This window comes from Aotus nancymaae, unplaced genomic scaffold (assembly GCF_030222135.1).
Source record: "Aotus nancymaae isolate 86718 unplaced genomic scaffold, 86718_ANA_hifiasm-v0.15.2.pri h1tg000006l, whole genome shotgun sequence".
In the NCBI taxonomy this organism is placed as follows: Eukaryota; Metazoa; Chordata; class Mammalia; order Primates; family Aotidae; genus Aotus; species Aotus nancymaae.
In genome coordinates this window covers 7,579,240-7,593,151 of record NW_026988417.1, presented here as the reverse complement: position 1 = coordinate 7,593,151, position 13,912 = coordinate 7,579,240, and the positions used below count along the sequence as shown (strand labels likewise).

Sequence of the window (13,912 nt, the reverse complement as noted above, 5' to 3'; positions counted from 1 at the left end):
TAGGCCCAAGTGGAAATGAGTCACAGGCATCGCTGGCCGGGAGAAGCCCATGCAGTGGTGGGAATTGCAGCTCCTCATCTGGTGGGAGCTGCGCTGGGGTCAATCGTGTCTGTGTTAACCTGCCAGGGCTACTGTGATGCATACCACTGACTGGTGGATTAAACAACAGAGGTGTGTTCTCTCACAGTTCTGGAGGCTGAAGCCCAAGACCGCGGTGCCAGCAGGGTTGACTTCTGGTGAGGCCTCTCTTCCAGGCTTGCAGACAGCTGCCTTCCCATTGCCTCCTCACATGGTCATTTCTCTGTGCTTAGAAGAGTGGAGGGCAGGGGAGAGAGTGAAAGAGAGAGCTCTGGTCTCTCCCTTCTCTTATAAGGACACCAGTTCTGTGGGATTAGGGCCCCACCCTGATGACCTTGTCTAACCTTAATTACCTCCTTAAAGGCCCTGTCTCCAGATACAGTCACATTGGATACTGGGGGTTAGGGCTTCAACACGAGAATTTGGGAGGAGGACACAATTTAGTCCCAACAGTGTCCTTCAAAATGTCACGTCCATCTGGAACCTCAGGATGTGGCCACACTCGGAAATAAGGGCTTTGCGGAAGTCAGTGGTTGAGGTCGCACAGTTGGTTAGGTCCCACTGGATTCGGGTGGACGTAATTCTAATGGCGGGTGTCCTTACAAGCAGGCCGTGAGAAGACACAGAGACGCAGGGAAGGAGGCTGTGTGAAGACAGAGGGGACATTGGAGGGACGCGGCCGTAAGCCAAGGAACACCTGCGGCCACAGAAGCCAGAGGAGGTCAGGAAGGTGCCCCCAGAGCCTTAGCGGGGGCGAGGCTCTGCCAACACCTTGCTTTCATACTAATGCCCTCCAGAACCCTGAGAGAAGAAACTTCATTGTCTTAATGCACCCAGTTTGTGGCGCTTTGTCACAGCGGCCACAGGAAACTAAAGGGAAACCGATCTTCGTTCAGGGCCAGCCCCTATCTTAAGTGCCTCCAGAGTAATTGATTATTTGGTCCTCATGAGATTCATGAGGGAGACACTGCATTTCCCTCCCTTCCCAGATGAGGAGTGAAGAAGTGTTTTCTCCAGAAATGTGTATGGTGGGGCTCATTTGTCAAAGCCCTGGGGCCCGCAGGCAGGAAAGGAATAACTCTGTTTCCAGAAGAGTCAATACTCAAATCCCTGGCTGGGCATGAGGAAACCGAGTTCTAATCCTCCTCTGAGTGCTAACATGCTGTGTGACCTTGGCTGGTTACATAACGTCTCTGTTCTGGCCCATGTATCTTGCTCAAGTTTTATACAGCCAGCAAGCAGGGAAGATGGGATTTGAAAGAAAGCCTTTCTAACGTTAGTGCCGATGTGTTCACCCCAACCATGCTGCTCACTGTGTTGATGGCTGTTGTGGAACCTCAGTTCTTGTCTTTTTAGTTTAAAAGCATTTAAACAACAGACTCACAGTAGAGGGATGCAGCATAGAGAGATTTATTGCAAAGGAGAAAGAACGTTCTGAAAGTTAGGTGCAGAATAGACAGGACACCGTGGGAGACGATTCAGAGCAGATGAAACAGCGTCAGCTGTTACCGGGAAACTCCCTTTCTGGGAGTCTCATGTGATGATTCATAAGGGGTGGGAAGAGGCGTTACTAGTAAGCACGTTCTGGGCCTGGGTGCCCGTGCGCAGGAGCTGTGCACACCTGTCCATACATCACAGGTCTCATTAGCATCTTAAGTCTCCGCCCAGGGGTGTGTTTTTTACTATTATAATGAGCAAAGCATCAGTCTGAGGACGGATAAAATCAGTGCACCTGCCGCCTGCAGGCTGGAGGTAACTGCTTGGAAGAGCCGACTACAGTGTGAAAGCTGAGGCTTGCTGTGTCGATGATCTGGTCGAGGTCACTTCCTTGGCTACCTGTGCTACCTCAAGTGTGGGCTGTGGAGCGTCACAGTGAAGCCCAGGGTCTGGAGCCAGAGGTCCTGGGTTAAAATCCCAGCCAGGCCACTTATTGCTCCCTGCCGGAGGAGAGCCCAGGCGGCCCTGAGGCCATGGGGTGGGCATCAGCAGCATTCTCCTCCCTGCCCCCCATGGCAGCTTACTGGATTCTCACCCGGTCCCCTCTAAAGTGGTAGTTCTCAAACTTTGCTTTGCATCAGAATGTCATGAAGATTAAGGCAATTGAGGTATAGGTTAGATCACTCGCTCACAATTGCACACCCAGGTTGACAGCCTGAATAAAACCCCTGTCAATGATTGCTGCAAAGGGTAAACCAAGCAATATATAAATGTAAACCCAGAAAATCTGAGACAGCCTCAGTTAATTTAGAAAGTTTATTTTGCTAAGGTTGTGACAGCCTCAGGAGGTCCTGACGACATGCGCCCGGTGGTCCCAGCACAGCTTGGTTTTATACGTTTTAGGGAGACAGGAGACATCGATCAGTATACGTAAGAAGTACGTTGGTTCTGTCTGGAAAGGTGGGACAACTTGAAGCAAAGGCAGTGAGGCTCAAAGCGGGGAGGGGGCTTCCGAATCACAGGTAGGCAGAGACAACAGTTGCATTCTTTTGAGTTTCTGATTATCCTTTCCAAAGGAGGCAATCGGATATGCATTTACCTCAGTGAACAGAGAGATAACTTTGAACAGAATGGGAGGCAGGTTTGCGCTAAGCAGTTTTCAGCTTGGGTTTTCCATTTTGCTTAGTGATTTTGGGGGCCTAAGGTATTTTCCTTTCACAATAGCGAAGTGGCTGGCCAGCCCCAGTGGGTGCTGGTAAATACATCAGTTTCAACAAAGGTTTGTCAATGATGCTGAAATGACATCCGTAGGAAGTTATGCATTTGGTTTTTCCCTGTGTGGGCCTAGTTGCTGGGCCTATGAGAGCTTCAGCGAAGAAAGTGGAGACAGACTTTTAATCTAACATCAGGAGAGGGTGACAGGTGTGAGGAGGGGTGATACCTGCTGGCGTCTCTCTCTTAGGAGGAGGCATATGAAATGTACTGCATAAGAAGGTGTCCAGGGGCACAGTGGAGGTGGGTGTGAAATTCTCCACATCTGCGTGGGGGTTTTTTGTTTGCTTGTTTTTGAGACAGAGTTTTGCTCTTGTTTCCCAGGCTGGAGTGCAATGGTGCCATCTCAGCTCACCACAACCCCCACCTCCTGGGTTCAAATGATTCTCCTGCCTCAGCCTCCCGAGTAGCTGGGATTACAGGCATGTGCCTCCACACAAGCTAATTCTGTATTTTTACTAGAGACCACTGTTTCACCATGTTGGTCAGGCTGGTCTCGAACTCCTGACCTCAGGTGATCTGCCCACCTTGGCCTCCCAAAGTATTGGGATTACAGGCATGAGCCACCTCACGCAGTCTTGCACAGGCGTTTTTAAGGCAAGTGGACCAAGGCTTGTGTCAGCTAGTCCCCCAGAATCAGGCCAGAGGGGTTTCCTAAGATTTACTTTGCCATTTCATCACAATCCATTAGGTTCCAGGTCACTTGGTTTATTTTACATTTCCTCAATTTGGAAATTGTCGCCTCTGGTTACTGGAAACTGCTTTATCTGATATTCCATGGGAGCAGGCTAAAATCCTCCATTGCCGATTGGAGAGCTGGCTGTGCCCATCTGGCTGGGTGTCCTTGGGCCAGAGCCTGGACTGCTCTGAGCTCTGGTTTCCTTCTCTGTGCAGTGGAGGCTGGGAGCCCATTTTCCTTGATGGCTGGGGCTGCCGAGGAGAGCAGGTCCAAGGCCCTGGACTGGCCCAATGGCAGGTGCTCAGCGAATGCCTCCCGCCTGCCCCACAGGGAGCACAATCTCAGGAGGTGTTGAGCCCAGTGCGGATGAGCCCAGATCTGGGTCCAGGGTCCTGGGTGTGAATCTCAACCACCAAAATGAATGACTGAGGCAGGTGCCTCAATCAATCAAGGTTTATTGAGCCAGCCTGAGGGTGCACCTGGGCAAACGCAAGTCACAGACTTGGCTGTGTTTTTCCAAAGAGGTTCTCAGGAGATTTAGTATTCATACATTTTCCTTTAGAAAAGGGAGGGGAGGTGGGGGTGGGGCAGCAATGAGAGGAACAGTTATGCACCTGGGAGACTTCAGTCAGTGCCTAGTAAATCTACATTTTACATTAGATAAGGTGACTGAAGAAAAAGAGAGGAAGCAGGCGTCTCAGGAAGGCAGAAGGAACCATCCATCTCATCTCATCTTTGTTCTGTGCTGGAAGATAAGCAGCCATCAGCATGACCAGCCTGGGGCCTTTTGAAAGGGCCCAGACTGTTTAGCCCATAGGGAAGAAAGCCTTACAGTGGTTGGCTGGTGAGGGAGGGGGTACAGTGAGGTGTGTTCAGCCTCCCATCCCATCCTTCATGGCCATCGGGAACTCACCTTTCAAGGTTTCCCTGGGGTCCCCTTGGCCAAGAAGCCTCAACTGTGCAGTCAGTTGACAGCTTAGAATTTTACTTTTCTTTCTCCGTCTGCTAACCAGGCACCTTGGGAGAGTTCGTTCATTCGTTCATTCATTTAGTCATTCATTCATTCAACAAGTGTTGTTGAGCACAGCGTTGTGCAGCATGTGTGTGCTTGGGGTTGCAGCAGTGGGGCCAGTGTAAGGGCAGCGGGGAAGCTGGGAAAACAGGCAGGGAGGAAGGGGCAGACGGGGAGGGGATGAGGCCAGAGAGCCGCATCTTTGAGGGCTTTGCAGACCATCCCAAGATAGTTGCATTGACTTCTGAGTGAGACAGGAAATCACCAGCGTGTTTTGAGCAGGGAACTGACTTGCTTTATGTTTTACCAGGATCACTGTGGTTTCCATGAGGAAGACAGACTCTAGGGGCAGAGGTAGCAGCGGGGAGCCCTGGGAGGAGACATTGCTGTGGCCCACGAAAGAGATGGTGCTGACTGATGGGGCAGTGAGAAAGCCTGGGGCTTTGCGTCTGTTTGGACGGTCGATATCCCGCCTCCACTCTGTCAAAGTGGAGCTAATAGGTCTTCTTCATATGGCTACCAAGAGGTTTAAGTAAGCTCACGTGGGTAAAGCATAGAGAAGAGTGTTGGGCACACAGTGACACTCAAAATGTATTCTTGGCAGGGCACGGTGGCTCACACCTGTAATCCCAGCACTTTGGGAGCCCAAGGTGGGCGGATCACTTAAGGTCAAGAGTTCGAGGCCAGCCTAGCCAACAGGGTGAATGAAACCTTGTCTCTACTAAAAATACAAAAATTAGCCAGGTGTGGTGTTGGGTGCCTGTAATCCCAGCTACTTGGGAGGCTAAGGCAAGAGAATCGTTTGAACCCAGGAGGTAGAGGTTGCAGTGAGCCGAGATTATACCACTGTACTCCAGCCTGGTGACAGAGCAAAACTCCATCTTAAAAATAAAAAAAAAAAGTATTCTCATTCACCATCATTCAATTTCTAGAGGCCACCCACATTCCTTGGATCAGGGCCCTTTCTTCCGTCTTCAGGGCCAGCTATGGTGCCACCCCGCCTCTGCTTCCACCATCACATCTTCCCAGACTGTGACCCTCCCGCCTCCCTCATTCACTTATCAGAACCCTGTGGTAACATTGGACACAACTGGGTCATCCAGGATCATCCTTCTGTCTCAGGGGCCTTACCTCAATCCCGCCTGCGAAGTCTCTTTACCATGGAATATTCCATGCTCAAAGATTCCAGGGATCGGGACGTGGGCATCTTTAGCGAGATATTCTGTGTACCACAGAGAAAAACAGTACATTTCCAAAGAGTGAAAGAAATTTGTTTTCTGAAGACCATGAAAACCCTGATTTTCTGGGCAGTAGCATATTGGAAGCAGATCTTGAGAGGACATAATAGAAGCCTGGGCCCCACAGACCTCCCGTCTCTGGGAAGCAGGTGTCCATGGGCGCTGCAGCGTGCAAATCAGTTTCTGTGATTCTTTGTTAAGCTTAAAGGGTGATACGCCATCACCAAGGATGCAGAGACTGAGAAAAATAGGCTGGGTGAGTCTAATCTACCTTTATAGAAACAGACTAAGGGAAAGTGTCTTTTTATTTTAACTTAGTAAAACTACTGGGGTAAATGTGTTTTCTTTGCAGAAGTACCACTCACAGTGCCCTTGTATCACATGGTACCCCTCTTTCCTTTTGGTAATTTTCACAACCATCTTACCTCTCTGCAAAGAGGGGAGAAGAGTCATTCAAGAAGCAGACAGACCAGGTTGTGAACCCATTTCAGATGCATACCTGCTGTGTGGCCTAGTCTGTATCACTTAACCTCTCTGATCCAGGAATTCTCAGCTACCTTCCTTTTAGGTTCTTAGCCATATGAAAGAGCCAACTTAACACCCCAAAATGCCTCCTGTTGCTCTCAAGAAGCCTGACATCCTTAATCTGGCCCATGATGACCATGTAGCTTGGTCCATGAGGCCCATCCAGCCTGTCCACAAGATGCCCCAACCTGACCCACAATGCCTTCCTGGCCTGACCCACGAGGCTTCCACCCAAGCTGGCCCACAAGATCCACCTAACGCGGCCCAACGGGCCTGCCAGCCTGGCCCATGAAGTCCACACAACCTGGCCCACTCATCACCCTTCCGGGAGTTCTGTCCCTCGCTCCCTGACTTCCGGCCAAGCTCAGACATCTCTCAGTTCTCACCAGGGTGCCCTTGCCCCTCCTACCCCAGTGCCTGACACTGTCTTCCTCCCTTCCCTGGGCTTTGCCTGGTCAGCTCGTTCTTGCTCTTTGAGTCACAGCTGAAATGTCACTTCTTTAGGGGAGCTCTTCTTAGGACTTCCATCCTCCTTGTCATCACATGCGTCACAGCCTGTGGGGAGCATGTGTGCAATGTCTGACCCCCTGTTGGACTCTGAACTCACTCGGGTCTAGGTCCACACCTGCCTCAGTCACTGCAGTGTCCCTGGCACGGTGCTTTGCCTGCAGTAGGTGCTCAGGAGACATTTGCAAAATGAATCTCTGCATGCTGTGAGGAGAAAAGCTTTCACTGTTAGGACCCTCTCCAGCTCCTGCTCTCCAGGTAACTATGATCACAGTCGTGCTGTGTAACAAGACACCTGGAAACCCAGGAGCTGAAGAAAACAGTGATTTGCTCTCATGGTCTGCAGCTTGACCGGCAGTTGGCTGATCTTGGCTGGGCTTGATTAACGTGACTCAGCCTTGCTCCATGTCTCTCCTGTCTTCCTCCTAAGACCTGTGGACTAGGCTGGGCACGTTCTTCTCAGCAATAGCTGAGGCCTAGCCTCCAAAGCAGCACACAGCCCTTCCGCCTCATTCTGTTGGCCAAAGCAAGTCACATACCTGAACTCAGCGTAGTAGGGGCAGGGAGGTGCTCCCCACTCACCCAGAGAAGTCCCTGAAAAGTTATGTGGCAAGGGGCATGGGTACCAGGAGAGAGAGTGGGAGGCAGTGCACTGAGCTGCCCACGTGTTTCATGGGATCTCCCACAGGCAGGTGTCCTCCCCTCCTTTTTTAAGGGAGTTGGGCCGTGGTCACGCTGCTGGTGGGTGGCCCAGCACTGCAGGTGCGTGAGCTCCTGTCCCTTGTTCAACCCACTTCCCATTTTTTTGAGACAAAGTTTTGCTCTTATTGCCCAGTCTGGAGTGCAATGGCACGATCTTGGTTCATTGCAACTTCCGCATCCCAGGTTCAAGCGATTCTCCTGCCTCAACCTCCCAAGTAACTGGGATTACAGGCGTGCACCACCACACCTGGCTAATTTTTTTTTTTATTTTTAGTAGAGATGAGGCTTTCTCCATGTTGGTCAGGCTGGTCTTGAACTTCCGACCTCAGGTGATCCGCTCGCCTCAGCCTCCCAAAGTGCTGGGATTACAGGCATGAGCCACCACGCCTGGCCCCCAGTTCCCATTTTTAAGAGACCCAAGCTCACCTGTGCTCTCCAGGACCCACTTATCAGGGGAACCTGAGCACACTTTACTCTGAAGTCGTTAAATGCACATCTTCAAAACAATCAGGCTGCAGTCCCTGGGGAATGTTCTTGGTCCTGTCATGAGGAACAAGACTCCCAGGGGCCAGGCCATGTCCAGGGCATCCAGAAAGATCCATTCCGTGGACTCTGCAACTTCCTCAGGGCATCTTCGGCCCTGGCCACATCCTTGGCTTGCTTGAACCCCACCATGGTCCAGTCTGCCAGGCCTCCTCTTGGCAGTGTGGCATTTGGGTCCCTTGTGTGATGCTGGCCCCCTCACTAGCCCTCTGCCTCCCCAACACCCTGTACTTTAGCCCCACTGGGCCACCTGCCCATTTCTGGCCTTATACCTCCCCTCCCTTCCCTCCCTCCCTGCTCTCCCCTCCTCTTGCTTGCTTTTCAAACAACTGAAACAAAAACTGCCCCTGCTCAGAGGGAATTCCTCTCACCTCTTTCCCCCCAAATGCTTTGTTCCTAGAATGACATAGCAGTGGATAACACTTCTTCAGAACCACACGCTAACTCCTCCAACTTTTATCTAATCATACTAGCTAGCATTTATTAAGTGCTTGCTGTGTTCTGTGAGCCTACCAATCCTTTCTAATCCTCATAATCAGCCCCCTTTGACAGATAAGAAGACTGAGCCTCGAGTAGGTTAAGGAAGCTTGCAAAGGCTCCAGACTGAGTACCTTTCCTGCCCCAAGTCCCTGTTCAGTGAGAAACCTGGGGAGGGCAGCTGGAAGTTTGGATGAGGGTGTAGAGGAGACATCCGAGTGAAGAGCAAGTTCAGAGTGAGCAGGCTGTCTTTGCCTGGGCTGTGTGTGCTTCTGTTTGAGGGGAAGGGGACATCCTCCTAAGCTTAGGGGGTGAGGCTCAGGGCCAGCCTCCATCCCCCACCAGAGTTCCCCTCCGTCCTGACCCCTTTACACGTACTGGGAAAGCAATAATGCAAATTAATTCTGGTTCTATTTCAGGCACAGAATAAATCAGTATCTCCCAAATGACACGTGCCAGCATTAGTGGGAAGCAATGTGTTTTATGACCTGTCAGACCATGCAACAAAGAACGCAGTCTTGAGTCTTTCCAGGGAGCAGACAGGATCCAGCACATTTTTTATTAGAAGGAGGCTAAGCTAATGGACTGTATTGCTTTTACAAAGCTAACCTTTCTCTAATTTACAAATCGCAGCATATATTTGTGATTTGACAATTGTGAACAATAAAGAAAAAGGTTTGTCCCAACCTCTGCTGTAGAATCAGAGAGTCCAAGAATGAAAGTCAATTTAAAAATCTGTCTGCTGGCAGAAAATTGGGATTCTTAGAGGCTGAAAAATAACGTCCATCCTTCCCATTCATTGAAACAATTTTTATTGTGAAATATAACACATATGAATAAATAAAGCATAATCTTATAAATTAACAAATGATTATTGTAAAACATTTATGAAACCATGTAGAGCATGAAAGAGAATGTACCTGAGACCCCAGAACACCCCCATGCCTCCTCCCCATCCTAACACCCTCCCTGCTCCCAGAAGCCATCATCCAGCTGATACAGAAATCAGATCCCGGGTTTGATTTACAGTTGTGCATCTCAGAGCACACCCCTGGACACTGTTGTGCAGCTTTGGCAGTTTTTGAACTTTATGTAAATGGGATCTTACAGCATGTGCCTTGTCCCATTGGCCTTTCACTCAACTTTGTATTTGTGAGATTCATCTGTGTGGTTGTGTGTGGCAGTAGTTCATTCTTTCTTATTGCTCTGGAGTGTTCTGTTGTATATATACAGCACCATACACTTACCCATCCTACTGGTGATGGACTTTGGAGTCATCTTGTGTTAGCCGATTACACATTGACTGGCATGAAGTTTCTTGTAGAAGCTGTGTGCCTGTATTTCTCTTGGATATACCAAAGAGTGGAATTTTGGATTAAGGAATATATGTAGCTTCAACTGATATCGCATATAGTTATTGATTAAGATTTGGAATTTATAGGTCAATTTGAGGAGTATTAATATCTTTACAATATCAAGTCTTCCAATCCAGAAACATTGTGTACTGCATTTATTTAGGTCATATTTAATTCAGTTTTTCTTAATATTGCTTTGTGGTTTCCACCATTAGGTATAATGTGTTATATAGCTGGGTTTTTTTTCTTTAATCAAGTTTAAAAAGTTTCTTTCCATTCCTAATTTGCTAAGTGTGTTTCTCATGCACAGAAATTAAATTTTGTAAAATGCTTTATCTTCCTCTACTGAGGTAATCAGTGTAATATTTTTTCTCCTTTATTCTGTTAATTTGGCAAATTTCATTGATTCAGTAATGTTATTAAGTCCATACAAATTTATAATTTTTTCATCTTTCTAGTGAATTAAATCTTTTAGCATTAGGAAATGACCTCTTTCTGTCTAGTCATGTTTTGTTTAGTTTTGTTTTTCTTAAAGACTATTTTTTCTGCTATTCATGTAGCAAAAAGTGACCCTGTGTTTACTAGGTACTGGCTCATTTATTCATTCATTCATTTACTCATTCATTCTTTAAAAATATTCACCTGAGTAGCATCAAGGTCATGGGCACTGGACCTCAACTGTCAGAACTGTGTGTAAACTTGTGCAACTTATTTAATTTCTCTTTTACATGTAGAGAGAAAGCCTCAGTTTCCTTGTTTGTAAATGTCTTCCATCAGTTTGGAAAATTTCATCTCTTCAAATATTGCTTCTACTCAGACTTTCCCTTCACTCCTTCAGAAACTCCAATTTAACATGTTGGACCTTCCCACTGTATGTTCTATGTCATTATCTTCTCCTCTGTGTTTTCCATCCTTTAGTCTTTCCTTGCTTTGTGCTAGTTTCTTCTGGTCTATCTTCTGGTGTGCTAATTCTCTCTTCAGCTGCACCTAAACTGCAATTAAACCTTGAGTTCTTAATATTAAGTTCTTAATATTGGACAATATTTTTCAATTCTAGAACTGCTAGTTGGTTCTTTTTAAACTAAGTAGTATTACTTTTTATAATTTCCAGCTCCTTACTTAGAGATTTAAGAGTGGCTTTTAACTTCACGAGCATGGTAAGCATTGATACTTTAAAGTCCATGTCCTGTAATTACATGCTGACTTGTAATTATTTCTGAAGTACCTGTGGGTTTCTTTCTGGTGTCCATTGTTCATGTAGGTCCTTGATCATGTTACCTTATCTCCTCATGTGTCTGTTTATATTTTGTGTACTATATTTCAAATTTGCATTTATTTGTAGAAATATTTTCAAGTATACAATGACACTGTCCTTCTCCAAAGAGGATTTTCCTTTGCTTTTGTCAGATATCAGCACCTCTAGTGATCCAGGGTCACCTTAATTCAAAGTTGGGGATTAAAATATCCTGGGCAATCTAAATAACTTGACTCTGGGTTACAGTCTGTATAACCAGTTTGGGCTGGTTCCCTTCCATTTCACTAATATTTCTTCAGTGTGGCTTTTTGGGTCCCGACCTTAAGTGTGGAATGGTTTACCAGGCCTCCACCCATAATGAATGATGAACTCAAATTTCTGTCTCCTGACAGCTTCAGGCTGTCAAAAGACCTGCTCAGTCTTTCAGCCATCCCCTCTCAATCAACCAACACTCCCTAGGTAAAAGCAGCTTAAAGGCTGGGCATGCCCCTCCGGATGTGTCTTCTCAAACCCTGGCCCATGTACTTATCACAGTCTTGTTAGCTCTTTGCAACTTTTATGAAGATTTAATAATTATTTTGTCCACCTATGTTTTTCATTCACCCCCAGTGAAAGGATTGGTCCAAGTTATCTGGTTAGCCATATCAGAAATATCTCTAAATCTTTTAAAAGAATGTGGGTTCTATACGCCCTTGTTATGATCACTTTATTCTGACCAAAGTCAGCGTTGGCCATGAGCTTAAGAGTGTGGCATTCATTAGGTTGAATTAACATTGATTTGAATGAAATTTAACTTACATTCATTGAGCATAGCAAGTATGACCTAGGAACATATACTATACTAAATGTATGTGTGAGAATATGTTTATTTTCCTTTCAAAAAACCAGTTATCCATGTAGGACCTTGGCTAAGGGTGTGAGTCTAAGAGTCCAATGGCCAGGACCTACCATCTATAAACTGTATCCTAGTTACTCATTTTCTCAGTGCCTCAGTTTCCTCATTTTTAAAATGATGATTATAATAGAATGTCTTGATCGAACTATTGTATGGATTGAGTGATATTACGCAAAACAGTGTTCTTGATTCTGGCAATGGTAAGAATTCACAATTGTTAATAATTCTATTTATTATCACCTGCCATTTGCTGGGCACTCTGCTAGGCCCCACAAATACAAAGGTGGTAAGAAGAAACTCTGTGGTCTCATCCGTGAGAAGGGCAGTCACACAACCAGTGCCTGCAAAGGGTGGTGAGTGCTGGAGGGGCAGCAGCAAAGGAGGGGCATGTCTTCTGGGGCCCATAGGACCCCTCGGTTCAGTGGTTCACTAGGACAGCTCATGGACTCATCCTATAGTTGTACCCATGGCTGAGACTTATTGCAGTGAAATGATTCAAAGCAAAGTTAGCAACGGGAGAAGCTACAAGGGGTAAAATCCAGAGGAAGCCAGGCACAAATTTCCAGAATCCTCTCCCCGTGGAGTCACAGAGGATGCACTTAATTCACATGAGTTGCGATAGCATGTGTGAAATGTTGTCTACCAGGGATGCTATCCTGAGCTTAAAGTCCAGGGTCTCCAATGGGATCAGTCATACAGGCACACCCACTTCCTGACATGTACCAAGATTCCAGACTCCAGGAAGGAGAGCAGATGTTCAGCTAAGCCACGGGGCACCTAATCAGACCCTGTGGTCAGGGGCCTTATCAGAAAAGGAGACTTCAAATTGATTTTTGGAACATGGTGGAGAGTTCCTGGGTAGAGAGGGGACGTGGTTGTTCTAACTGTGTTGGTGCATGGTGTATTCAGGGACGGCAGGCAGGTGCTTGGTTGAGGATATGAGATGTGGGTCCCTAGTATGACAAAGCCACTATCTCAGGGGCTGTGCTCGTGGGGGATGACAGGTAAACTGTGGCTTAGATACTCTGCTGGGCTAACCAAACAGCTGGTGGGAGCCCAGGGTCAGAAATCCTCATGTTAGTCTGAGTGGCCCAGGGAAGGCTCCAGAGAAGGGATTATTTTGGAGGGATTGCAGGGTGAGGATTCCATTCTAGGTGTGAAAGTGATGACATGGGGAAAGGGAGTGGCTTTAAAAAGCTTCTGGGCCAGGCACAGTTGCCTATACCTATCATCCCAGACATGCGCCACAACTAATTTTTGTATTTGTTAGTAGAGTCAGGGTTTCACCGTGTTTTGTTGGCCAGGCTCCTGACCTCAGGTGATCCTCCCAAAGCGCTGGGATTGCAGGCATGAGCCACCACACTTGGCTACCTGTAAGGCTCCGTGTTTTAAATAAAAAAAAAAAGATGCAAATATCGGATTTATAGGTGTTTCATATTATTATCTATGGTGTGGGTTTGTTTTTTGTAGTTTTTAGAAAGGTATTGGGGTGGGGGAGGTGGGATGAAGGCAACAGAATGAGATGGCTGGGGCCACCTCTGAGCTGCCTGGAAGCCCTGCTGGGTGATCCTGAGTGTGAGGGGAACAGAGGTCTTCCACAGATCTGAGGTTTACAAAAATGACTCACCTAAGTACGGAGGGTGGAGGGGAAGACAGAGAGACCAGTGGGGATTGTGAAAATAATCTAGACAGTGACCCAGGGAAGGCCCAAATGGGGGTTTCAAGGCGATGCGAGATGAAGTGCTGAGGATGGAGAGCAGGTGTGAGGCTTGGCTGAGTGGGGCTGACGGCTCTAAGGTGGCGGGTGTATCCCAAGACTGTGCGTGTGTGTGTGTGAAGGGGAGGAGTGTGTGTGCACAAGTATATATGAGTGTATTGTAATTCATGTGTGTATGTGTGTACTTTATGCATGGAAGTGTGTGGGAGTGTGTGCATGG

General features: G+C 47.4%; 1 protein-coding gene across 3 annotated transcripts in view; it reads left to right on the top strand.

Moving 5' to 3' along the window:
• The window catches only part of EVC (EvC ciliary complex subunit 1), an 84,552-nt gene that overhangs the window by 43,055 nt on the left and 27,585 nt on the right, over window positions 1-13,912 (top strand). The gene's annotated exons all lie outside the window — the stretch shown is intronic.